This window comes from Protopterus annectens, chromosome 6.part1, assembly GCF_019279795.1.
Source record: "Protopterus annectens isolate FY-2018-M chromosome 6.part1, PAN1.0, whole genome shotgun sequence".
Lineage (NCBI taxonomy): Eukaryota > Metazoa > Chordata > Ceratodontiformes > Protopteridae > Protopterus > Protopterus annectens.
In genome coordinates, this window is record NC_056738.1 from 128455968 (window position 1) to 128482650 (window position 26683).

The following is a 26683-nucleotide window of genomic DNA, read 5'->3' on the forward strand; positions in this document are numbered from 1 at the left end:
TTATTATTGAGAGCCTCTGCGAATGTTTTTATGTTTCTATGTATGGATTTTGGTGGTGTAGCTTTAGTTGGACTATGTGATGAGTGTGGTGTGGTGCAAGTGTTTACCTTCTTTTCTTGACCGTCATGTTCAGTCTTGGTTGGAGAGAGCTTTACCTCCATATTGGCTAGATAAGTTCATCTCTCACAGGTTGTGGTGTTGGGTGGTAGGAGGAGAGGATTGTCTGTGTACATGAGGCAATTGCTACATTGCCCTAAGATGCCCAGATTCATCAGATAGACAGGAGAGAACGCTGATAGCTGACCCTTGGACATGTCTGAATAAAAAACTACTTTCCTCTAGACAATTGAGGAAAGTGAGTATAAGAGCTGTTTTTCTCTAAGCAAGTGAGGAAAGTAAGTACAAAAACTGTTTTTCTCTAGGTAAAGAGGAAGGATGAGTGCTGTAGTAATTTTTAGCTTATTTAGTGCTAACAGCAAGGTCTGAACAAGTGCTGAGCATGAATAAGCAAATTCAAGTGCTAAAACTAAGAATCTGTACCTGGATCTTGTGGTAGATAGGCTACCTAGTGCTTACCACTCCCACTGATAAGCTAAAAGGCTTCCCTCCAACACAGAAAGGCTTAGGGGGCTCAGAAGCTTACAAACAGTCCTGGATACAGCAAATCTGTATCTGGACTAGACTAGTTACAGGAAAGGTGGGAAACAAGTGCAAATGCAGGCTTTTAAACCAGAAAATTGAAAGAGATGGAAAAACTGCCCAAACGGCCAATAAACTACAATTTCTGGGCCAGAAACCACTCTTGTGGTAGATAGGCTACCTAGTGCTTACCACTCCCACTGATAAGCTAGAAGGGTTCCCTCCAACACAGAAAGGCTTTGAGGGTTTATAAGCTTACAAACAGTCTTGGATACAGCAAATCTGTATGTGGACTAGACTAGTTACAGGAAAGGTGGGAAACAAGCGCAAACACAGGTTTTTAAACCAGAAAGTTGAAAGAGATGGAAAAACTGCCCAAACGGCCAATAAACTATAATTTCTGGGCCAGAAACCACTCTTGTGGTAGATAGGCTACCTAGTGCTTACCACTCCCACTGATAAGCTAGAAGGCTTTCCTCTAACACAGAAAGGCTTTGGGGACTCAGAAGCTTACAAACAGTCCTGGTTACAGCCAATCTGTATCTGGACTAGACTAGTTTCATGAAACAAGCTTAGAATTTTTTTTTTGGTCATCAGATGACAAAAAAATGATGTAATTCTGCAAGTTATCCCAGCAGTAATATTTCAGATGTTAATTTGAGAAGTCCCTTAGTGAGACAGGGCATTCTGTATTCTGTCTTGGACCTGACAACAAGAAGAAGATCCATTCACTACATCTGCCTTGCTCTATTAGTAAGTTCTTATATTATAGTATAATTCTCTTAGATTCAGTCAGGAAGATAGTGAAGTTTAGTTTAGATATTTTTCTTTATTTATTTGAGACTGTCCGACAATGCAGTTTTAAATATTTCCTGTGGTTTTGAACTCTGATGTCACTGTGAATATATAGTTAATATTGTCTTGTTCTTTTATTATTTATTATTAAATATATTTAAACCTTTCATTGTGGCTGATATGTGTAGAGATATTTAAGTTTTGAGAGTATGTGCATATTTATTTGGTGACACTGTGTGGGCCACTCCTAATAGCCTTGCTCTTGGTCAAACTACCATTTGTGTTAATATTAATATTACACAGTAAGTTTGGATGCCCGTTGTTAAGGGCCTTATAGTAGCTGATAAGGAGTTGACTGGTGGTAGTGGTAACTACCTTATAGTCTGGGCAGAAGGGGTCATAGCTAGTAAACCTGAGCCATGCTTTCCCAGGTGTGTGTGTGTGTGTGTGTGTGTGTGTAAATCAAACCTCAAAGAGTGTGTGTCAGCTAATTGGGCAGGGAAACGAAGCACCGGTTGGACAGAGAGGGTGCTGGAGATCTCAGCTTGGTTGCTCAGCTGAGATCTCAACTCTATAACTGTGGCAGTGCGGAGTCTTATTGGGAATCTGGAGAAAGCGTGAGAAACCAGCCCTGGACTGACTGTGGTCTCTGTGTGCTCTTAAGGGAAATTGCACTTGATGCAGAGAGCTGCATCTGGAAATACTGTGTGTGTACCTGTCATCCTGTCAGTGAACGTTCTCCCACTGTTACCAATGGTAAGGATTGAGGCTCCTTGATTACTGGTCTAGTGGTGAGGCACCACAATATAAAACTCTAAATGACCACTGTATGGCTGCTTGAGAGTACAAACACCTTTTTAGTGACCACTGTTTATAGGCTACAGGAATTCACTGAAGGAGTTACTACTGGCACAACCTGTAATTGCATCATTGCCTGTGAAGCACTTTAGTGTTCTTTTTTAAGTTATTGGTTGTTCTTTTATTTTTATGTTCTTTTCATTTATTTATTCAGTTGTTTTTTTTCTGTGTTTTTGGTTGATGATTGTAAAACAAAGAAGTAGGTTAGGTAACATGCATTTTGGAGGGAGAAGATTTACATTAGGATGCTGGTGAAAAGTATATTAGGGATATTGGCCATTCCTAGGTGCTTGGTTAATGAGCAAGATTTCGTGGTAGGTTCAGAAATAATACAAGTTAAGACAGGAGAAGATGATAGCTACAAGAGGACTTTGTGGGGCATTCTTACAAGATGGCTGCTGGAGGTCCAGGGTTACTGTGCTTTCTATTTACTTTGGGGAGATTTTTAATTAAAATGTTCTTTAATTACTGATTCCAACTCTGGAATCTTGAACATCTATGTAGAGAGAAGGGATGGGTAGAATTCTTAAAGGTATTTTTTTCTGAATTGTTGACTTAATGTATTATATTGAACTGTTTGTTTCTTCTCCTTTTTTAGGTTGTCAACTTCAAGACTAGTTTGGCTAGGTAATTTTCCCCTTGTGGGTACAAGTCTTTTGTAATTTTTAAAAAGCTCTCTTCATTTTTTGGTAATTTCAAACCTATAACTGGTTAGTCAGTTTTTTCCTGGAACTGGAAGAGGGGTTTCTTTCAAATCTACTGCTCATTTTGGTTTCCATTTTGTTGGATTAGTCCAAAGGGATTAGATGATTATTCCTTTATGTTTTTGTATTTAAGCTATTTTGATGATTATTATTTAAAGTGTCTGAACAACTAGCACTGCATAATGTGCATTTTCTGAACAATAAGAAGCATGAAACTCTAACGACTGGCATTATTGCCTACTCCTCAGTGATCTGCAAGAAAATCAAAGCTTTTACATGAACAGTAGGCAAAAATATAAAGCAAAACCAGGGAACTTCTGCAAAATCAGGTAGAGTTGAGAGGTATGGTGTTTAGGTTGCAGTCTGTAAATATGAGTGCACATAAAAGTGAATGCTCTTACATACTTCTTTTTCAGCTTTTTGGCTGCTTTCTGTGCAGGATAGCCAAAAGCGAGGTTTGGGAATTTGCCCATAACCTGCTATTGCATAGTCTCAGAGCTGGTATATACAGGGCCAGCCTTAGCTGAAATGGTGCCCTAGGCGAAGTAGTACTCTGGTTCCCCTTAAGCCCCACCCATGCCGTTCTCAAGGAACACCCCTATTTGAGCCACGCCCACATGTAGGTCACTCCCACAAAAGCCACTCCAGTCATTTCTTTCAATTTTTTTTAAATGCTTGAAAAATCACTGAATGCTTTGTCATAGTGTAACAAAGGGAGCAAGCCTTACACACCAGCACATCACTGACCAGCATGTACAACAAACACTGGGCACTGACTGACCGTAATCAAATATATAGCATAAACGTAGTGTTACAATGCACAAGATTGACAGCAATCTGTTCTGTCAGACAGAATAAGGGACAGCAAAGAGGTTTACTAATGGATGAGCACAACAGTTTTAGAGTTTGGATATGTATGTTCACCTTTTACATATGCCGATAGTTGTCCATCACCTTTACCAAACTTAGCAGCATATCTGGTTAGGTTGGAACACCACTTCAATAATCAATACAATGGTATTCCAGCAGAAAGGCAATCCAATCCACACACACACACACACACACACACACACACACACACACACACACACACACACACACACACACACACACACACACACACACACACACACACACACACACACACACGTGTAGGGCACTTGATCAAATGTGCATCTACACCAACACACAGAATCCTGATATGAAAATGTTGACACTACAAATGCAGACACATTCTGCATATGTTCCAGGGACTGCCTGGCAGTGGAGCAAACCAACTCCACCCCCACACCCCTGCTAATTACATACAACTTCAAGATCACACAATCCCTGGGGAAAGGGAAATTCCCCTATCCAGACATTGTCAATCTCACACACCTATCAACCATCTGTGGGCATTGATCAAATGGTGTCAGCCAAGCAGATGTTGGTGTAGGTGCGCAGTCAGTCCAGTTCCCTGTAACCGTAGATCTACACAGACAGACACACACACAGACAGGCTTGCAGAAAGATAAATAGCTAGATTAGATATCGGACCTAGTTTAGAAAGTCTTAACGATAAAGACTTTTTCTACCTAAGCATAAGGAAATATGGCAGACTGCAACATACAAAATGGGATCATAAAGAATAAGAAAATTTATGGTCATCAATCTGCAGTGGTCATTATCAGTGTAACTCAAAACAGACATCTATTAATACTAAGCCACAGAACAGGAAGCAGAACTGCAGCTTAGTGATTTCAGCATACCACAACAAATTCATGCATTGTGTGCATAGCGAACAGGTACCCTCCTGGGACTGTAGCTTCCCTCTGTAGCTACCAGACATTTATGTTATACAAGAATTACACCACTTATGTTGTCATGTAGTTTAAAAATAGAATTACAACACTAAGTTGAACTGTAAAAAAATTACACTTCTTCAGTCTAGCAGTTGCCCCATTTACTCTGCCCTAGCTATGCTTTTGACCTTACTGACATCTGTAAAGCACTTGAATATCTGATGACATATCCAAATGTTAGTGTCCCAAACCCAGGGAGAGGGGTACCATAACTCTTTTTCAACAACGTTGCTGTGAATTTACAAATTTTATTATAATCCCTGCTTTATACCATTGTGTGTATGCTTGATGTCAGCAAGTGTATGACCTTGTTAAACTATGTTATCGGTCTGTGACAGAGCAAGTTGCAGAGGACAGGAGGAAATGGAAACAGTTGATCTGCTGTGGTGACCCCTAACGGGAGCAGCCGAAAGAAGAAGAAGATTAGTCATAAGAATCTTAAGTAATATTTAATTTTTGTGTTCTCTCCTGGGCAAAGCATGAAATGTGTCTAGCTGGATTACTGCTGTACCATGGTCAACAAATCTAACTAAATAAAGAAATGAATAAATAAATATCTATATGTTAGTTCAATTCTGGGAACACTGATCTCCAAGATAAGGGAGATGCAAGGTCTAAACCAGGAACTATACACATGATAACTATAGTAGATTAATATGTATAATCTAAAAGAAAAGGGAATGGAATTATGGAAGTATGGTAGATTTATTAAAGTACATCAACATAGTCACATGAATCTATGCTGGCAGCACGATCCAGACCATGCCTTTCAAGTGTACATTCCCTTCTTCATTTTGATTGTTAAAGAATCCAAGTTTCTCACTGTTCCATAACAAAGCGGTCAATCACACATTCAGTGTTAATAACTTATTAAATCGACACTCATGACAAATAGTACTGAACCATATTAATTTACAAACAGGACTTTGTATAAGCATAAAGTAGTACATTTTAACCATCCTGTGAGCTTTCTACTTGAAATTAGTAAGCCGTTAGCAAGTGTTCCACATTTTACCCATTTGTCCTGTATTATGACAGGTAGTGTTCCACATTCTGCAGATGAAAGTTTGAGAGCTATGATCCAAACAAAACCAGATGTATAAAAATGGAATAGTTTGAAGGAGGTGATGTTTTCTCAGTTAACCTTTTTCCCACACTAATCAAAGGGGTCACGGGTGCCCCCACCCCCCCATCCCACCACACACATACACGCAGTGAAGGATGTATGAAATACACTCTTTAACACAACATGAATTTCGAAGCAATACCTTAATTTAGGGCAAAGGCCGTATCAACATAAAGTGAGGTAGGACCAGTAACGCTGTTATTTATTTATGATCCAATACAGCAGCAAACTATAATAGTAATATAACACTGCAATGGTAAAAATAATAAACAACAGCAGCATCACAATGTAATTCAAGTGAAGTATGGATGTCATTTAATCAACTAACTACAGTTACAGTAAATATTGGCGAAAACAATTACGCAGTCTTTCTAAGGGAAATGAAAACAATTACTGCACAGTTCCCTTCCGGCATTTTAGCTCAGAATAAACAAAAAAATTTGATTTGCCAGTAAAAGTGAAATCCTAGATCTTGTTTGAGTCGGAGAAGGCTTGCCACCCACCAGCACCAAACTTCACCAGCATCCTCCCCAGCAAAATATTGTTAGCCATGAAGTTAACCTCATAAACGTAGTTTCAAAAATGCTTACATTAAGACATGCACAGATCTGTTGTCATCTCATACCAGAGCAATAATTACGTTTTTATAGGTCGTGGTGCTGAGAATCACCTTACCTCTCATTTGTCTCTTGTTTTACAGAATGTCTCCATTTTTTGTCATGTGTTTTACCCTGCTCCCTGTGATTCTAGTAACTCACTAAAGAGTGCACTCAGCTATTAACCTCAGACATTAATATAGCCCACAAAATGCATGTTGACGTAAACCTGCTGTTCTAGTAAGCTTTTCTAAGTAAATTAGAGTATGTTTAAAGATAATATCCTTGAAACATCAGTGCCATAAGTATACCATTATTTGCCACCTACCACCCTAACGTTCATTGTCCTTACGTTTCCTGGCAGTCACAGTTTTAAGAACCACCCATGGAGAGCTAACATTTGAGTTTCTTTTGCAGGCTCCATTCTACAGCCCTCTAGTAATACTGCTAATCAAGACTCTAAATACTGTCATTAAACCCAAGCTTGCTCGGCTAACAGTCTAATTCAATACATATACACACACACCTACTTTCACACAGTAACACACACACACTTCATATCTAACACAAACAAAACAGCGAGTTTAAATTCCATACACATACCCACACACATTCTCTCTCATACAGAAATGAACAGTTTAAATTACAAATAGAAACATACACTTACCATCTTTAATTTTATAATCCAAACGAAAGCATGCAGAGACATAACTCTTCTCTTAAATGGCTGGCCTGGCTTAAACTCCGCGCGGAACTGCAGAATGCATTTTGATGACGTTGGCGTCGTGACGCATGCACGTTTCTCCTTAAGGAAGACTCACACAACAAGCTACAGATTTTTTTAAAGCCTCCTGGCTAACCTGCAGCTGTAAGTGGGAGGTTGTTTGCCGCGCCTCCCCTCCCCCACCCTCCGCCCTCTGGTGACAGCGCCAAGAAGAGCGCAAAGTTTAGAATTAAAATAAATACATACAATGCGCCCTTTGCAAAGCCGGCCTGTATGGCGCCCTAGGCGGTCGCCTAGTTTGCCTATGCCTAAGGCTGGCCGTGGGTATATATAATATGAAGGGGGTGTTGGGGGATATAGGGAGGCTTGCCCCCTTCAAAAATGTTTTTTTTCACTCTTTTTTGTCAAATTTGATCTTTTTAGATTCAATCTAAAAAAGATTAGTGTTTTTTTGTTTGGGATTTTGCCCATTTGGTAAATGATGAGACACTCAGTGTTAAGTTTTAACCCTTTGTATATACCAACAGACAAACCCAGACACACACATATATATGCACACACACATCCCTTCCCCACATGCATATACAAAACCTAATAATGGGTGGAACAAATGCAGACTCATTGATAATTGGCAAGCTGTCCCCATCAACATCAAGGAACTCAACACTTATTCCAAATTCAGAATGCAACTCAAAAAGCACTTCTTCATCCAAGCCAAATGCCCCTGCTTCAACACAGGACATATCACCTGACCTAACCTATCTCCTTTCCAAGTTTCTTCTCTTCTGTCAAGATTCACTGAAGACAGACCCACTTTAGAAATTAATGTATATATTGCACATTACATTCTGCTTAATTGTACAATGCACAGTGCTTGCTAATTGGAATGTATATACACAGTGTTTTCCATGTAATTAGACTGAACTATTCTATTATTGCTCACATTTCTGTATTTTTTGTTTGTGAAATGTTTTTTATTTCACCCAAGCTGAACCTGAAATTGGTCAGTACTGATCAGTGCTCTACCCCAGCAAACAAGTATAAATAAATAAATAAATAATGTTAAAATAACAATAAGTATGGATCACACAAACCTTGTTCAACTGTTTTCCATTACACATGGTTAAGCATTTTTATCGACAAAAGGTAAACTGTTTTTTGTCAAGTACTTTGTACAGAATCAATTAATTAAATAATTGATTAAACTGCTATCTATCTATATATATATATATATATATATATATATATATATATATATATATATATATATCTTCTTCCAGCTTTTCCCGGTTAGGGGTCCCCACAGCAGATCATCTGTCCGCTCATGATTGGCAGTGTCAAGTTGCCAGCCCGGCACCCAGCCTTCCACAGAAGGCACACACACACTCACACCTAGGGCCAATTTAGAGTGTCCAATCCACCTACTGCATGTCTTTGGGATGTGGGAGGAAACCAGAGCACCTGGACGAAACCCACATGACCACAGGGAGGACATGCAGACTCCACACAGAAGGCACCCCAGCCAAGAATCGAACCGGAGAACCTCTTGCTGTGAGGTGGCAACGCTAACCGCTGCACCACCATGGCCACCTATATATATATATATATATATATATATATATATATATATATATATATATATATATATATATATATATATATATATATATATATATATATATATATATATATATATATATATATATATATATATATATATATATATATATATATATATATATATATATATATATATATATATATATATATATATATATATATATACACATACACACACACACACACACACACACACACACACACACACACACACACACACACACACACACACACACACACACACACACACATTTGTTTACCAGGGTAGTGCACTAATCAATATTGACCAATTTCAGACTTGTACCGTATGACAAAACTATCCAGTGAAAAAGAACGAGAAATAAATTTGGCAAAATACTGCTAACTTTATTCTAACTTTCACTGAAAAAGCTGTTTCTAGTACAATCTATTATAAACCAGTCCTCATGAATACAACTGTTATCTGTAGGACATATAAATATTAAAGAACTATAAAGAAATTGCTAATACAAGCTCTACTTTGATGTCATGGCTTTAAGTTAACTTAAAAATGCATTTATTCCTGTTAGAATATTGGCAGCGAATTCTAACTGCGACAAAGTTCCCTTCCTTCAAAGTAACTCAAGGCTCCAGGGAGTTATCTGCTGGACCCACTACAAATGTGGCTAAGGTTGCAGAGAGAATAAGAACCTGAGTATTTCCAAATACATCTTACAGACAGAAAGAGATATCAACTCATGCTACTAGTGCAGCAAAAAGATGCCAGGTTACAAACAAAGAAGTATGCAGCTGAGGCTGCTGAGTTTTGCCAGAGTGTTACTGAACCTAGAATAATAAAAGAGACATACCTTAAAGCAGAACTAATTGGGGAAAAGTTAAATGCATGTCCTATGGTAATGCAGCCTGCAGGAACAGTGCCAGTTAAAGGAAGCAAGGAAATTTCACACTGCGATGGCTTGCCTTGAACGCTTTGCAAAGCAGCCTACCCTGAAAGAGCTGACCAGAGAAACAGAAGAAAAGCAATCCTTCACTGAAAGGGTACAGTCCAAATAAACAAAAGTCAGGATGTCTAGAGAATGCATGACTTGACCAGAATTCTAAACTTTCTGATGTTATGTTGTCCTAGCTCACCTTCATTCTTGATGGTTGGTTCAGAACTGAGCATTGGTTCCGACTCGGCTGTATACTAAAGCTCGAGATTTCACTGGCTCGAGGCTGCATCCTATCCCAAGATGCCTAGTGACTGTTATCCAGATCTTGTTTGCCGCTTGAAGCTTCAGGATTGCTTTTTCGCTGGCTCAGGCTAAGTGAATTTTTTCTTAAACTTTTTGTGTGGTTGTTATCTAATAATTTGGTAGTATAATAATCTCCTTTATTGCTATATCTTGAGTGTTCCTTGTTCAAGGTTCTTTCTGGTCTGTGTTTTTTGGCTTTGTGTGGGCTGTCATTTTTCTCTTAGGCATCTATCTAGCTTTGCCCCCCTTTTAGGAATCCTTGTAAGTTAGAAGATTCCTTTTTTGTCTCCTTATCCCATTTTAGTTAGAGGGGTCCCCTTTTATTCCTTTCGTCCTTTAAATTAGAGGCATCTCCTCAGGTTAGAGAAGTGTGTCGTTTAAGTTAAGAGACCCTTCTCTAACTTTTCTTCCCTCTTACCACTCTTAAAAAAAAAAAAAAAAAACTTGTTGTTTCTCCTTATAGAGTAGTTGTGTTTTTGTAGTCTGCATGTGTATGAAACTTTTACTAACTTGGTGTCTTTCACTGCTGGTTGTGAACTTTGGTAAATAGTAACAGAATGTCTAAAGAGACCAAACAGGTGTGATTCTTGCACACAAAAAATGTCCGTCACTGATGGTCACACTAGTTGTGTGCATTGCTTAGGCGCTGTCCACCTGCAGGATTCCTATTCTATTTGCCATGTGTTTAGTTCAAGGGTCCTGCAGGAATGGAAAAATAAGCTAATTCTTTGTGGTTTATTATAGGGGCCTTTTGATTCAGTGGTTGAAGGGACTCAGGGCTCCAAACCTTCAAACAAATCACCCAAAATTTCTTTGGCTCCAGCTTCCGAGCCATCGAAGAGACCTGCAAAATTGAGTTCTTCGGATCCGAAACCTATTGGTTCTGAAAAGGAAAAGTCTACTTTAGTTCCACTTGCAGTTTCGGAACCATCTAGTAGTCAAAAGAGGACTTGGTCACTGTCCTTGGATCCAATTCGTTCGGTGCCACAGTCTCCTATATTGGAATCGGTGGCGGGTAGCCACATGTCCTTCCATTTCTCTCAGTCACCCAGGAGCCTTTTGGATGATGATGTAGAGCGGGTGGTTAGAAGGTTGCTTTGTACACTGGCCCTGGCAAAAATTCTCACTAGCCCACCCCAGACAGTTGTGGAGCTGAATCCAGTAGTTCCTTTACCTTCGGTTCCTCCTCCGACTCAGTCGAGTTTGGAGCCTGAGTGCCTGGAAGTCCTAGTGGTGGAACCGTCGGACCTGAAATCCATTTCCAGAGTTTCAGTGCCGATCTCTGCTCTGACCACTTTGATGTTGTCTTCCATAGAGGGGTCTGGGGGTCGAGACTCCCTCGTCGGTTTTGGGGGGGAGTCGAACTGGACCCTTGTCAGATCCAACTCTCCCACTCGAGGCTTCGGTGCAGGTGAGTTCAGCATCCACATCAGCCTTGGAACTGTCCTCCTTGGTGCGGGGGGGAGATCTTCCAGTTCCTTGGAGCCAGAGGCTCTCTCAGCCCAGGATCATGGTGTCTTCGAGGTAATGAGGAGTGTGCTTTCTTCGGAGACTGCTCCACCCTTGGCTCCAGCTACTCTTTCCCCAAAGGGCCAGTGTCAACCTCTGCACCATCCCTCCAGCCCCAGCATAGAGAACCAATGCCTTGGGATGCCCCAATGGGTGAAACCCTCTCTTCTGAAACCTCCCCAGAACATCCCCCCGAGGAGGTCCCTTGGAAGAGAATGTGTAAGAGGAAACACATAGACTCCCCTGAGTTTGTCACGTCTGATAGTGGCTTAGAGGATTCAGAAGGGTCCCCACAGTCACCCTCTGAGGATGTCTCCTTTCAGACATCTTAGAGAGATCCTGAAACAGAGAGGTGGCTGGAAAACTCTCTCCCCTTCTGAAGCTGAGTCGGTGTACCTGGAGGCATTTGGTTCTCAACCCTTCACCTCTTGGGTGTCTCTGCCTTTCGACCAACTCCTGGGTGTAGTCATTTGAAAGGCATGGAGCTCTCCAGAGTTGGTGGAGCCAGTTCAGTGGAGGCCAAACAAATTCATTACAGCCCCAGAAGACAGACAGTTTTTGACCAAAGGTGGCCCAGTAGATGCTATGGTCATGGCGGCTACCAAGACGGAATTAGCTTAAACTTCTGCATCTGTCCATCTGCCGAATAAGGAGTCTCGAATGATGGACAGATACGGGAAGCATATGTTCTCTTCAGTGGCCTTTACCCTTAGGTCACTTAATTATTTATCCCATTTTTTCTCGTCTTCAGAGAGATCTCCTCAAGGAGCTAGGAGATACCCTCCAAGGTGCTATAGCTGTGGGGGTATCTGACAAGATAAGCTCTCAGCTTGTGACCTTAACCTCTATAGCTAACTCCTCCATGCACTTCATTTCTTATGCAGCTGATGGAGCAAACAGGGCAGAAGGCACAGGAATAGCTCTGAGGAGACATTCCTGGATGCATCTTTGTGGGTTTGCTGAACCCTCTCATCAGGAGCGAGCAAGATGGCAAGACTCTGTCTGCTGTGAGAGCATGTTTCTCCGTCCCTACTAGACCTTATCCTAAAGGTCAGAAGGGTGGAAAAATGTGGTTCCGGAAATCCAAAAGAGCCTCACCGGATGCTCATGGTGAATTTTCCCCCGGGGCAGAGGGGGAAATAACAATGGAAGATGCCACGCTCATGGCAGAGGGGGTCTGCAGAATCAGGGTGATAGAGATACATTCTCGGGTAGACCCTTCCAGCACTCCTGAAAGGAGGCCTGCCTGTCCACCTCTGGAGGCAGCTGGGGGGAGATTATCACTGTACCCAAAAGCCTGGTTAGACATGATTCAAGACAAATGGGTACAGTCCATCATATCCAGGGGATACGACATTCCTTTCTCCCTTCCACCCCTTCCATCAAAGACCAACCCAGACATACCACCCAGTCAAAGGGATCAAGCAACCCTAGAAATGCAAAGGTTGCTAGAAAAAAGAGTCATCCAAGAAGTCCCCGCAGACCAAATTGGATCCAGAATTTACTCAAGGTTCTTTTTAGTTCCAAAAAAGACAGGGGACTGGAGACCAATTTTGGATCTCAGCAGACTGAACAAGTCGGAAAAGAAAAAGTTCCAGATGGTAACACTGCAGTCTATACTCCCTTTTCTTGGACAAGATAATTGGATGTGCTCCATAGATCTTCAGGATGAGTACTAACATATAAAGATGGACAGGCTATCCAGAAGATATCTACGCTTCCAGCTGGGAGCCAGTCATTACCAATTCAGAGCTCTGCCCTTTGGTCTCAATACAGCCCCCAGAGTGTTTACCAAATGCATGGCAGTAGTTACGGCTCACCTGAGGCATCAAAGATTCTGAGTGTTTCCATACGTAGACGACTGGCTCCTGACTGCCACCACCGAGCATCTACTAACCAGGACAAGAGACACCACCATTTATCTCTTCTCAGAGCTGGGCATTACTATAAATTTAGAAAAATCTGCCTTGTTGCCATCACAATATATTACCTTTATAAGGGCAGACTTAAACACAAAAGACATGGTGGCAAAACTGCCTCATGAAAGAGTTCAAATGCTGTGCCATCAGGTGTCAATATTGCTCATGAAGAAAAAAGTGCAAGCAAAATTTGTCCTCAAGGTTCTGGGTTCAATGGCAGCTACAGTAACACTAGTCCCACTGGCGTGCTTACATATGGGAATATTACAGTGGCTACTTTTCGCTCAGTGGTCCATGCAGGAGTTGCCCATGTCACACAAAATTCTCATTATGAACACCTGCAAGAGGGACCTACAATGGTGGCTTCGGTCCACACAGGTAATGATAGGCAGACCATTTGTTCTTCCCCAACCTGTAGCTATGGTAACCATGGACACTTCCCAGATAGGGTGGCAGGGCATTATCTGGGACAAACTGTCCAAGGGACTTGGCAAGAACACGAATACCACTTTCACATCAATGTCCTAGAGATGAGGGTGGTGCTCCTGGCATTGCAAGCATTCCAGAGCTCTCTTCCAACAGGTATGACTGCAATACAAACAGACAATATGTCCATGGTGTGGTACATCAACAAACAAGGCGGAACCAGATCCTACCCCCTCTGTCAAGAGACTTAGAGAATTTGGCGATGGGCAATTTCTTCTCAGTGTTTTCTAACTGCAATGCACATCCCGGGGAAATCCAACATGATAGTGGACAGGCTAAGCAGGGCAATTCTTATGCCTCACGCGTGATCCCTCAAACAGGAAATTGCAAACTGAATTTTTTGCAAATGAGTCCAGCCTTGCTGCAACCTCTTTGCCACATCCATCAACTCCAAATGCAGCAGCTACTTTGCCCTAATCCCCTCTCCAGGGGAGTCACCCAGTGATACACTTGTTCAAGATTGGCCCCTGGGACTTCTTTACACATTTCCCCCATTTCCATTAATACCCAAAGTTCTCCAGAAAGCCAGATCATTGAGTTGCAAGCTGATTCTCCTTGCTCCTTACTGGCCTTGTCAGATATGGTTCCCCTTTTTATGGCCCTATCTTCAGGAGGAGCCTTGGATCCTGGACCCAGTGCCGGATCTTCTGACTCATCAGTCAGGAATGCTGCACCCCTCTCTTCAAAGCCTCAAGCTGACAGCTTGGTTACTCCACTTCCCATCTTAGCCAGACTGCCAGAACTATCCCCAGCAGTGTGACACATTCTGGTTTCATCACATAAGAATACAACTAGGAAACTTTATGCAAGCAAATGGAAGAGGTTTTCTTGTTGGGGTGACAAGAACCGTATAGATCCCCTTTACAGCCCCTATATCAGCAATTCTGGAAAAGATTGATAACTGAGGAAGGGTGTATCCCAAAAGCTTTTATCTTGTTAATAAATTAAGCATTTCTACTATTGTGGATTTTGTTTCTCAAGTACGTTTTTTGTGTTCCTGGTGGTTTACTACAGTCAACTCATTCATATGCTGTATCTAACATAATGTCCCACAGATTATGCAAAGCCTTTCTGAAGGGCATATTCCTTTTAAGACCTCCATTAAGAGAACCACTACCTCCTTGGGATCTTGATTTGGTGTTATCTTCTTTAATTCTCCCTCCATTCGAGCCAGCCTCCTCTTGCCCACTAAAGTTCTTATCTTGGAAGACAATCTTTTTGACAACCATTACTTTCACTAGGAGGGTTTCAGAACTGCAAGATCTGTATGTTTGTCTCCCCATCTGATTTTCCACAGTGACAGAGTCTCTGTCAGGACAAATCTTCCTTTTTACCAAAAGTTTGTTCTGAGGCCAATTTAAATCAGTCTATTGAGTTACTGGTGTTTTTCCCTAATTATGGCAACAAGGCAGAATACGAGTTTCACCAATGGGATGTATATAGGCAGTTACATTTCTACCTACATAGGACACTGGATTTTAGAAAATCTGACCAACTGTTTGTTTCATTCTCAGAAAACAGAAAAGAAACTTCAGTTTCAAAAGTCACCTTATCAAAATGGCTTACAGACACCATTACTTATGTTTCAATAATAATCTGCCCAAGTAACATAGACTTCCAAAGCAGAAACGCAATCAACCTCCACCCCCCAACACAACCCAAATGATACATAGCCCACAGACTCAGTGTGCCACTCAACCACAGCCCATAAGTCAAAACAACGTACCCAATACACTAGTTATAGGTGACTCTATAGTCAGGCACACTGATGTTCCACTCACCAGGCTAAACAAGGAGAAGGTTACTGTCAGCTACCTGTCGGGTGCCAGGATCTGCCACATAAGCCATGCAGTCAGGTCACTCCACAACAAGTACAAATATGACTCTGTCATTGTCCATGTTGGTGTGAACGACCTGAGACGTACCTCCCTGGACTACATGAAAAGAGACATGGAAGAGCTCTCCGATCTTGTAGCCCAGGCAGGTATGACTCTAGCCCTGAGTAGCATCCTGCCATCACCCAGAATGATACCATAGTACAAGGACAAAATGACTGACTTCAACAATTGGCTAGGCTTCTGGTGTCATTCTAAGGGGAGCCGGTATCTGTCTGCCTGGGACGACATGGTCGTCAGACCATGATGCTTTGCCAGAGATGGCCTGCACCTGTCACCCCTGAGATTCTGGATACTGGCTAAGGCTCTTGCCACCCCTAAAGTGCCTTTTTTAGGCAAGGTTCAAATGACAAATTCACCACCGTAACAGGAGCAGGCATTCAAAAACTTAGGATAATGCTATTCAATGCTAGAAGTCTTAATCTCAAAATGCACTCACTCGAGGCACTCCTTTAAATGGAGGACATCAATATCTGTGCAGTGACTGAGACCGGGTTCAAGGCTCAAGAGTGCACCCCTGCATTACCAGGCTATAACTCATACCACACTTTTCGGCCATCTAACCTGGACCAGAACACCAAATGCAGTGGTGTGTCAATATTCATTAAGGATATCCACACCTCCAGGCTAGTTGCTCAGCATAATGCATTTGAGGTTATCCAAGTGCAACTAACTCTGGGCAAAACTGCAATCCAAATTTTAGCTTGCTACAGATCCCACACCATGCCCCAGGATTCCCACTCCTCTTTTCTTGATATACTGGAAAATATTAGGGTTCAACCAAACACCCTAATAATGGGCGATTTCAACTACCCCACCATTAACTGCAAAAACTACTCATGTACTAACTTCTTTGCTCAACGCTTTCTGGAATTAATAAATTCCATTGCCCTGGATCAACTTATCCACTCCCTCTCCAGGGGCAACAATATCCTAGACCTAGTCATTACCAACATGAGTTACCAGTGTTCCACACCTGAAGTCAACTCCTCGTTGGTCAGATCCGACCATAAGCTAATCACCCTAGATATCCACATCCCACCCCCATCCACCATTAAGGAAACCATGATAAAAAATTTCTACAAAGCCAACTTCATGCTTCTTAAGACAGAAGTGGAGAACATCATGACTCCCATGCAGATGGACAATCCAGTTACGACTGCTGAATCCTACACAAATGCACTCTACAAGCACTTTCACAAGTGCATGGATCATGCTATCCCAAACAGAACCAAGATGCTAGCCTCCAAAAAAAGGTGGTCCCCTGCCATAAACAAACTCTACAACAGAAGGAAGAAACTGTTGCAAAAGAGAGTAAAATCTCATGAGTGGAGGAGCTCCCTGTTCAGCCTCAGTAAGAAGCTAAGATCCCTTATAAGATCCTCCAAAGCTAGCTTTGAAAACAAAATCGCCACTGATACTAAGGACAACCACAAAGCATTTTATAGCTATGTCAGGAATCTCAATGGCAACACCCATATCTGCTCTGAGTTACAGCATAACAGCACGAAAATTGCAGAACCAACTGATATTGCCAACATCCTGGCAGATAGGTTCAGTGCTAACTTTAACCCGTTCTCACCCCCTAAAGGGCCTATATCTATACAGGAAGAATGCAGAGTCCCTGTAATCATAACTATGTAGTTAAAAGCTGCACTCTCTAAAGCCAAAAACACAGCATCCATGGGACTGGACAACATCCCAGGTTGCATTTTACACGAACTTCTGAATGAATTGGCTCCCCACCTAAGCACCATGTTCAATCATAGTCTCACATCAGGCTTTGTGCCCACTGAATGGCACACAGCAACAGTTATCCCACTCCACAAAGGGGGAGCCACCACTGATCCTGGGAACTATCGTCCTATTAGCCTGTCGAGCATGGTCTGTAAGGCCATGGAATGTATCATCATGGAACTCATAAACAAAGACATTGGCAACCTCCAAACTCTGGACCTCACCCAGTTCTCTGTTCCTTTGGTTGTTCAACTCTGACTGGGTGCGGTTGCCAGGAGACAAGACATGAAAACACACGTGATGAGAGAAACACACCAATCGGATTTCAGTAAACTGGAAAAGACTTACTCTACGGGGTGTGCAAACAGACAAAATACTGCAGCAAAATGCCTCACTATTCCAGGCGAGATTTGAACAGACCACCTCCCAGATACTTGAAGCTGTTTACCTGTTCCACTATCTTCCCTTCTATCTCTATTCTCAGGTTCTTCTGATTTTCCCAATTTGCTGCCATTACCACTGTCTTATCTGTGCTTAGTTTCATCCCATGTGCGTTTAGTTTTGCATTCCATTCCCCTATCCTTTGCTGAAGTTCTTGCTCAGAGTCTGCCTGTACTGCCACATCATCTGTATACAGTAACTTTGCTGATATGTCCCCTCTGACCTGTTTGCTAATGTAGTCCATCACCAGTATGAAGAGAAGTGGGCTCAGAGCTGAACCCTTGTGTACATCCACTCCCACTGGGAACCCCTTTATGAGGCCAAACACTGTTCGTACTTGAGTCATTGGATCTTTGTACATAGCCTGCACTAATTCTACCACTGTTTCTGGGACTTCAAACCACCGCAGTACTGCCCAGATCAGCTTTCTTGGGACCTTGTCTTATGCTTTCTCCAAGTCTCGGAATGCCCAGTTTGACACTCTCCCCATCTCTAGCTTCTTCTCAAGCAACTGTCTCACTGCAAACATCAGGTCAACTGTGCTGCATTCAGATCTGAATCTGAACTGCTCATCTCCCGTCTTACATTCTACTACTCGGCATATCTATTTATCAATCACCCTCTCCAGAACTTTCATGAAATGTGATAGAAGTTTGATGCCTGTCTTTGTGTGTTTTTTTTCCCTGGGAGTTCTGCCATATTCCAAAGACATGCAATAGCTGGAGCAGACACTCTAAAGTGACCATAGCAGTGAGTGCACAGGTGTGTGTGTGTGTGTGTGTGTGTGTGTGTGTGTGTGTGTGTGTGTGGTATGTCAGAACAGCTGCAGCAGGGTTAGCCACCTGGTGGTGTACACATTGCCTTGTTGATGTGACACCCTGACCCCATGTGCAAAAGTGGAATAAAGGGGAGGTTGTGGATGGATGGATGAATGAATGAGCATGGAAAAGGCTGCATAGAAAGTCATGAGAAAAGGAATTGTAGGCGATGTCAGAAAATAATAGCAGAGCACAACTGTATTGTCCTTTGATTCTATTTCTTCAAATATTGCTACATCCCACTTCACTAGCAATTACAGCTGTATATTTTTAACAGTGTCTCAGAGTACTACTGGCAATTTTAAAATTACCTTTTGAAGTTATGCATAATGTAAAATAATAACACAACAGTTGCACATACATACTTAAAATGCAAACATGTCAAACTACCTACATACAAAATACATAATACTCTAACCTTCTAAACACATCAAACCTCAAAAAAAAAAAGAAAATTAACTAAAAAAAGCTATAAATTTGCTATACGGCAAAAATTCAAATCTCCAATGAAGATTATGTAAAACTAAATAACATCTTTACCCATAAAATGAAACAGTTAACTTACAAAATGAAACCAGTTTTGACAAAATCTTACTAATAAGCATTAACATTATTGTACTTTTAATAAAGATATTTAATGCAGACGTACCAGAATGCTGGCAAGGAGATTTCATCTGATTCCTGAGACTTTTATTATGAAGGAGCAATATAGATTCCATCCTGGTTTTGAAAATTAGACCAGCTCTTTGTCCTTGCACAGTATTAGAGGGAGTCATGGGAGTTTGCCATTACTGTTTCCAAGTATTTTTATGCAGGAGGTATATAACAATGTGCCCTGGAATGTCTTGTGAGACGTCCTGCAACAATACAGGGTCCCAGGGTTACTGTTGCTGCTACATGTTCATTTGGTCATCTTTTTGACTAAAGAGATTTTAATTCAGATACATATGAGATGAGAGTAGAACTCCACCAAGAATGTGTCTTATCTTTCACCCCCTTTGTGATTTCCATGGATAGAATATCATGGCACAGCAAATTTCTGAAGAGTATCTAGTTTGGGGATATGAAGGTTACACATGCTATTTGTAGATGATGTTGACTTCTCTGACTTATATGGCTGTGATCGCCAGCATGTAGTAGAATGAATTGCTGCTGATTATAAAGTATCTGGAATGAAAATCAATATCTGAAATTCAGAGGCTGTAGTTCGGTCCCTGAAAATATGGATATTTGTCCCTCAAGTGAGAAGCAGCAGCTGCCTCATATGGAAGAGTGCAAGCATCTTGGGGTCTTGTTCATGACTTAGGGTAGAAAAAACTGGGAAACTGACCAATAGACAGGTTTAGTGGTGCAGTACTGCAGGCATTGTACCAGACTGTAACAGTAAACAGAGTCATGGGATGAAGCTGTCATTATATGAGTCAGTCTATGTCCCCATCCTCACCTGTAGTCATGAGACTTGAGTAGTCATGGAAAGGGTGAAAGCTCAGGTGCCAGTAAGAAATTATACTTCTTCACAGGGTAGCTGGACTTACTGTCACTGATACAGTGAGGAGCTAAGCAATCTAGTAGGATTTTGGAGTACAGCCACTGCCAATCCATGATAAGGAGCCAGTTGAGGAGGTTTGCGCACCTTATGAAGATACCCATGGTGCCTCCCATAGCAGGTATATCAGGCCCAGTCCATTGAGGTGAGTCCTCAGAACAGACACAGATATTATGTCTGTCACCTCGGAGGGAATCCTATAGTATGAGCAAGAAACTTTTCCTGGGGATAAGTGAGTTTTATCTATCCTATAAATATCACCACCTTCACAAATTCAATGTCAGAAAGCCTATATAGAGTTAAAAGTTATAATAATGTTTACTAAAGAATAAACTGACACACCATAACAAATACAAAATGTCTAAATGAAAAAAAAACAACAATAAAGAAAACACACCTTATTTATAATGAAGAAAGTGTATTACGTCTTCTTGTGACCCAAAATTATAAACAAATTAAGAAAAACTCAAATATAACAAAAAAAATTAACAAAAGAAGCAGATTCCATTTTCTAAGTGCAATAAGATGGGTGTTATATAAGAACTTGATCTTTCAGAGGAGAGGATGCATTCTATCCGTGGTGGCAGGTCTTATAAACACCCTTGGCCACTCTGTTGTTTTGGTAGCCCATCCTATCAGGCATTATTGCTTAGACAGCCTACTTCAGAGGCAAGACAACCACTAAACCCTGTAAAAGCTTGTAATTTGTAACAACTGTAATGTGGTGTCCATCCTGTGCTAATGGGAACTCCTGGAGCCATTTTTGTTGTGTAGAGAGAGGAACTTTAGCATGTAGTGTCATATGCACATGGAAAATTCTTATTTGGGTTGGTTGGGGTGAGGCTGGCTATGCTATGCAGGAGGTGAGGCATATTTTTTTACTTTCTAAGGACTTAAATTAAATCAGCATAAAATAAATAAATAAAATAAAATAAAATAAATAAAAACATTTGGAGAGAAATGCTCAATACCTACTCCACCTCTGGAACAAACGTCCTGTGCAAGTTAGAGTGACGTGCTAGTATCCTTCAGGGGTGGGAGGATAGTATAATGGTTAAGGTGTTTACCTTAAAGGCACAAGGTGCAGGGTTTGATTCTCACATAGGGTAACTGGCTAGGCTTCAAATGGCCCAAAAGGGCAGTTAGCCTAGTACTAATCTATGAACCTATGAAATTAAACCAGGATGGTTACACATAAATTTACTCCAGAATGGATCTGATTTGCCCTTCTTGTGAAGGTGGGTAATGAGTGAGGTTTTAGCCAGGTGTATATGGTCTTTTGACTCAGTTGTTTTATGTTTCTTGTGACAGTATAATGTTATATACATTGGACCTTGCAAAATCTGTGCTCATCCTTCCATAGACTGGTATTATGACCTAAGCTGTCTAGTACTGTAGTAAATCAGTACAGGGTGAAATGATTGCTGATACTCAGTTTTAGCTCTAAGGTTTGAATTAAAGTGAGAAATGTACTGCAGTAGCCAGAACATGGAGAGAGACTATAATGGGTTACCTCACCTGCATGATATGCAATCCTCTTAAATCTAGTTGATTAGTCCATTTTAAAGGAGTATTTCTGTCTTTAAGCATGTTGTATACAGGTCCATTGTGGATACATTATTTTATGTTGTTTTGGCTGTCCTTGGCTGTATGACCCATAGTGTTTCTCAGAGATTCTCAGAAAAAAAAAACTCATTTGAGTACATTGAGTACGTCTCGGTTCAGACCTTTGGAAAGAATGTTACAAATGTGTTTTCTGAAATGGGTGATTGCTTAAAGAAAGGCTGCCTACTCTTAGTAGCCATTAACCTTTTCTGTACCCTACCCTACACAATGCAAACTTAGAAAAGAGCCCACACCCCCAGTATTGAGATACCGTTTTTACAATGTGATGCAGTTCAACAGAGACGTGTATGTTTGTCATGTATTGTGTAACAGTGCTACTATAACTGACATATGTATACTGATTCATAATAAATCTGTAGTTCCCTCTAACGTTGTTAAAATTCTGGAAAACATCTTGATTTGTTTTACCTTAAATTATATGTGTCCTTGAAATATGTGTCATCAGTGTAGTTATTTCTATTATAGCCCAGCTAGTACTAGAGCACACCCCTTCTGTTTTGTGGCTGTTACTGAATTAAGGCAACAAAAGGCTTCATAAAATTACTTAGCACTAGTGAAGCTGTCTTACATTGTTTGTACAGTTGCTGTCCAGATGTTATACCATTAATAGAAGCCATAATGTTTACTTGTCTAAAATGGGCGAATGAGATCCATAAGACTACCGACATGTTGGATCGATATCTTAGGGTGGGTATGGAATCAGGAGGGGCTTCAGTTGCGAAGCTTGGTGTGGTAGTTGGGAGGAGTTCTGATCATTGTCAGGGTACATGGAGGACAGTAGTGGAGCCTGAGTTGGTCAGGGATAGGAAAGTGAATGGTGAGACTCCAGATTATGGCAAGAGAAAGAAGGGCACCCTAACTACTTTAATGGTGGAGGGGGTTGGGAGGATTTCTGTCATTTACAGGGCAAAGGAAGAATTAGAGAATTTCTGTTACTGCCACAGTGAAGGGAGTTTGGGAGATTGCCAGTTTGAGGAAGGCATAGTTTGCTCTGGAGTCTTTTTGTTTATGTTTAACACTGATGGCAAGAGACAGACACTGACATGATAGCATATATCACTTCTCTTGTGTATGCTGAAGGGTACTTAGAGGTCCTTTAGTGCCATGGTGACTCTAGAGCCCTGAGAAAAGAAGCTTCCTGAAATGGGACAATGGGCATGTAGAAGCCCTTCAGCAATCCAAGCCTCAGATTTCTTAGCCTAGAATGCTCTGAAAACCGTTAACAAGCATTTTTTTTGTTTTCATTTTATTATTAAAGATAACACACTTTTACATGTTAATTTCCTAATTGTTTCCATATTATTTATGCTTTCTGACATAGTTTCATTGCTGATAGACAATGCTGAATTAAAGGGAACTAATACTGTGGAAACTGTGGAATCTGATTCAGGCATTGTATGTAGATGCTGGCATTGATACCAGAAAAGCATAAAAGGATGCAGATGCCAGAAGCAAAACCAGGGCTAAAAGTGAGAATGCCAGCCAAACAAGAAGCAGAAATGAAAAGTCTGAACTGAAGCTATGTATCTGAATGCATTGATGGAAGATGAATGAGAGAGAAAGAAACAGAATCTGACAGCTTGTCTTCCTAGTGCAAGAGGGTAGACATGCAATAAGGAGACACACTGAAGACAAACAGAAGAGACGTGATGATAGGAGTAGCAGAAAAAAGAACGGTTCAATAGCTGGAACAGTGATAGCTAAATGCCTTACAAACAATGAAAGCTGGAAGATTTGGCACATGTTCAACAGAAAAGTAGCACACAACAACTCAGCAGGCATTAAATAAGGCTGCAGCCTTCAGATTATACTGAAACCTTCCTGACAATTTTAAAAGGGCTGCCAAGGCCTGTCAGCGGCCAGACTGAAATTTTGCAGTCAGGTTGGTACCTTACTTGATGGCTAAATTCTAACCTGAATGCAGCGCAATGAACATTTGTTCTTCTGTTTTATTATTCTTGTGATGGTACAAAACCCATAAGCTAGAAATAACTTCTTTATGAAACAGAAGAATACTTGTAGCTCTATGTGATTTTAATTAGAATAATATAAAACGGAGCTGTATTTACCCATGCCCGCTACTCATAGCCCATTTTCAGTTAGTGTGTTAGCCTCTAGTATGGGCAACCATCTCAGCCATGCTTTTCTGAAAACAAAGCCTTGTGCAAAGAAAGAAAGAAAAAGAAAAGAAAGAAAGAGAAAAAGATTGACTGGAGAAAGAGGATATAGGGTCTGCATTATTTGTGGTACTGGTCTATAAATTCCATTAAGTTTAGCTGCCCCTTAACTAAGATTATTATTTCTCTTTTTTGGTCAAATAATTCAATGTTTTATAAGCCTTATTTGGTCATCAGTTTGTTGTCTGACAGTTTTTTGATTAGATCTATATAACTTCGGCGAAAAAACTTTTAGTTGCACACCTCTTTGTCGAACGCTAATTGTCGAAAGCTCGATTTGTCGAACGTCCATTTTAGCAAATTTCTTCCTAGGGGAAAAAATGCTTGGCCAGCCTAACAAACAACAACAATTTTACAAAATTTAAAACCCGCCAAGGTGGGGGACTGTGCCCCACCACACCCCCATGTGAAAAAAAACTCAGAGATTGCACTACAATGGAGAAAAGGGCAAATCTCCAAGGATGGCCAAGCATTCTTCCCATAGGAAAAAATTTGCTAGAATGGCCATTCAATGGAGCAGGCTTTCGACAATTAGCGTCCGACAAAGGGGTGTTCAACTAAAAGGGTTTCTTGTGAAGTGAAGTAGATTTTTGATTTCAGTGCCATATATGCACTTAAAAGTGTACATACATATGAGGAAACTGGCTGACAAACATACATATTCTGTGGTGTCATTAGCACAAGTTGCTGTTGTATATGCAACATTTATTATTGTATATGTGCATATATGCATTTGTGTGCACATGTATGCATGTATAGATATATGCATGTTTCTTTGTATGTGTTTTCATGTGTGTGTGTGTGTGTGTGTGTGTGTGTGTGTGTGTATATATATATGTATACAAACACATATGTATGTAATTTGCTTATTTAACAGTTAAGCATTCTAGACTAGATATGCCCCTTTTCACCTCTTCACCCATGATTTGATGTAAATAAAAAGAATGCAAACTGCTGTCAGCAGTATCAATGCAGATAATTTATATAGTACAGGGGAGTCCAACAGGTGGCCCTAGGGCCACAATCCGGCCCACCAAAGCATTTTATCTTGCCCTCAGTATGTCCTACAATAAACTGTTTTGAATGGACATACACATAGGACATTCCTAGTATAGTGGCTGTACCTTTTCAATTACAGTGAGTTTGGAGTTGACATAATGGTTGAAGTGTTTACCTCACAAACAAAAAGCACAGGGATTGGATCTCACACCTTGGTCACTGATTTTTCTACTGGTGGTCATTAGCTAGTATTTAACTATGAATCTATATACATAGGGACACAATTGGGTTGGATTGCATGGATAAGTTTATGAAGACCCTGGTGGTCATTAGCCTAGTATATAACTATGAATCTATGAATCTATACAAATACAATTCACTTTCAGATAATATCTGTTCACACACACACACACACACACACACACACACACACACACACACACACACACACACACACACACACACACACACACACACACACACAAGCTCACTCACAAGCAAATTCATGTATATTTATCTTATCAAAGAATACAGATAAAGGACTAGGCGAAAGACATTTTATGAAATAGAATACTGTTTTTTTTTATTTATCACAATTCTATGCATATCATCAACTGCTTATCACCAGTCTTTGTGTGTCATCAATTACAGGAGCAGCTACAATCTCACACTGTACACATGGAAATAAATATACAAAATAATTGCAAACACAAAAATGAAATTAAATTTAACATTAGTTAAAAACTAACATAATCAATCAATCAATACAATGAAAGTGCTACTACAAACGGACAGTTAGAAGATGACAGTACCAGCAATTTAACCCCCAAATTAAGAAACTACAAATACCACATAACCCGACACTAAACAAAACCCACACTGCTCAGACCAAACACAGACCTACTTATGCTGAGGTTATTAATTTTAACCTACCTAATTGCAAAGGCCTCCTGAATGTAACCTAAAAAAAACAAGTACCTTCAGCAACCTCACAACCACACATCACAGGCAGCCCCCACCATGAAGCATACATCTAAAACTCACAGTGACTCGGTCCAAAAGACCATAAAGGAAACCTCCACTTATTCCAGTAGCTTAGTTATTTGGGACTCTGTAGTAAGATACTCTGATGCATCACTTACCAGGCTGTACTGGGGTCATAGTTAATTGCCTATCAGGCACCAGGATTTGACACATCTCAAAACACTCAAGTCCTTGCACCATAACTACATGTATGATACAATCATAGTACACATGCATATAAATGACTTGAAATGTATCTCCCTGGGGTATATGAAGACAGATAAGATGGAGCTGTCACAATATGGGTCTGAGGTTGTCATGAAGCTAATCTTGAGCAACATTCTACCATCACCAAAAATAATGCCACAGTACTACCAAAACATTATTGGT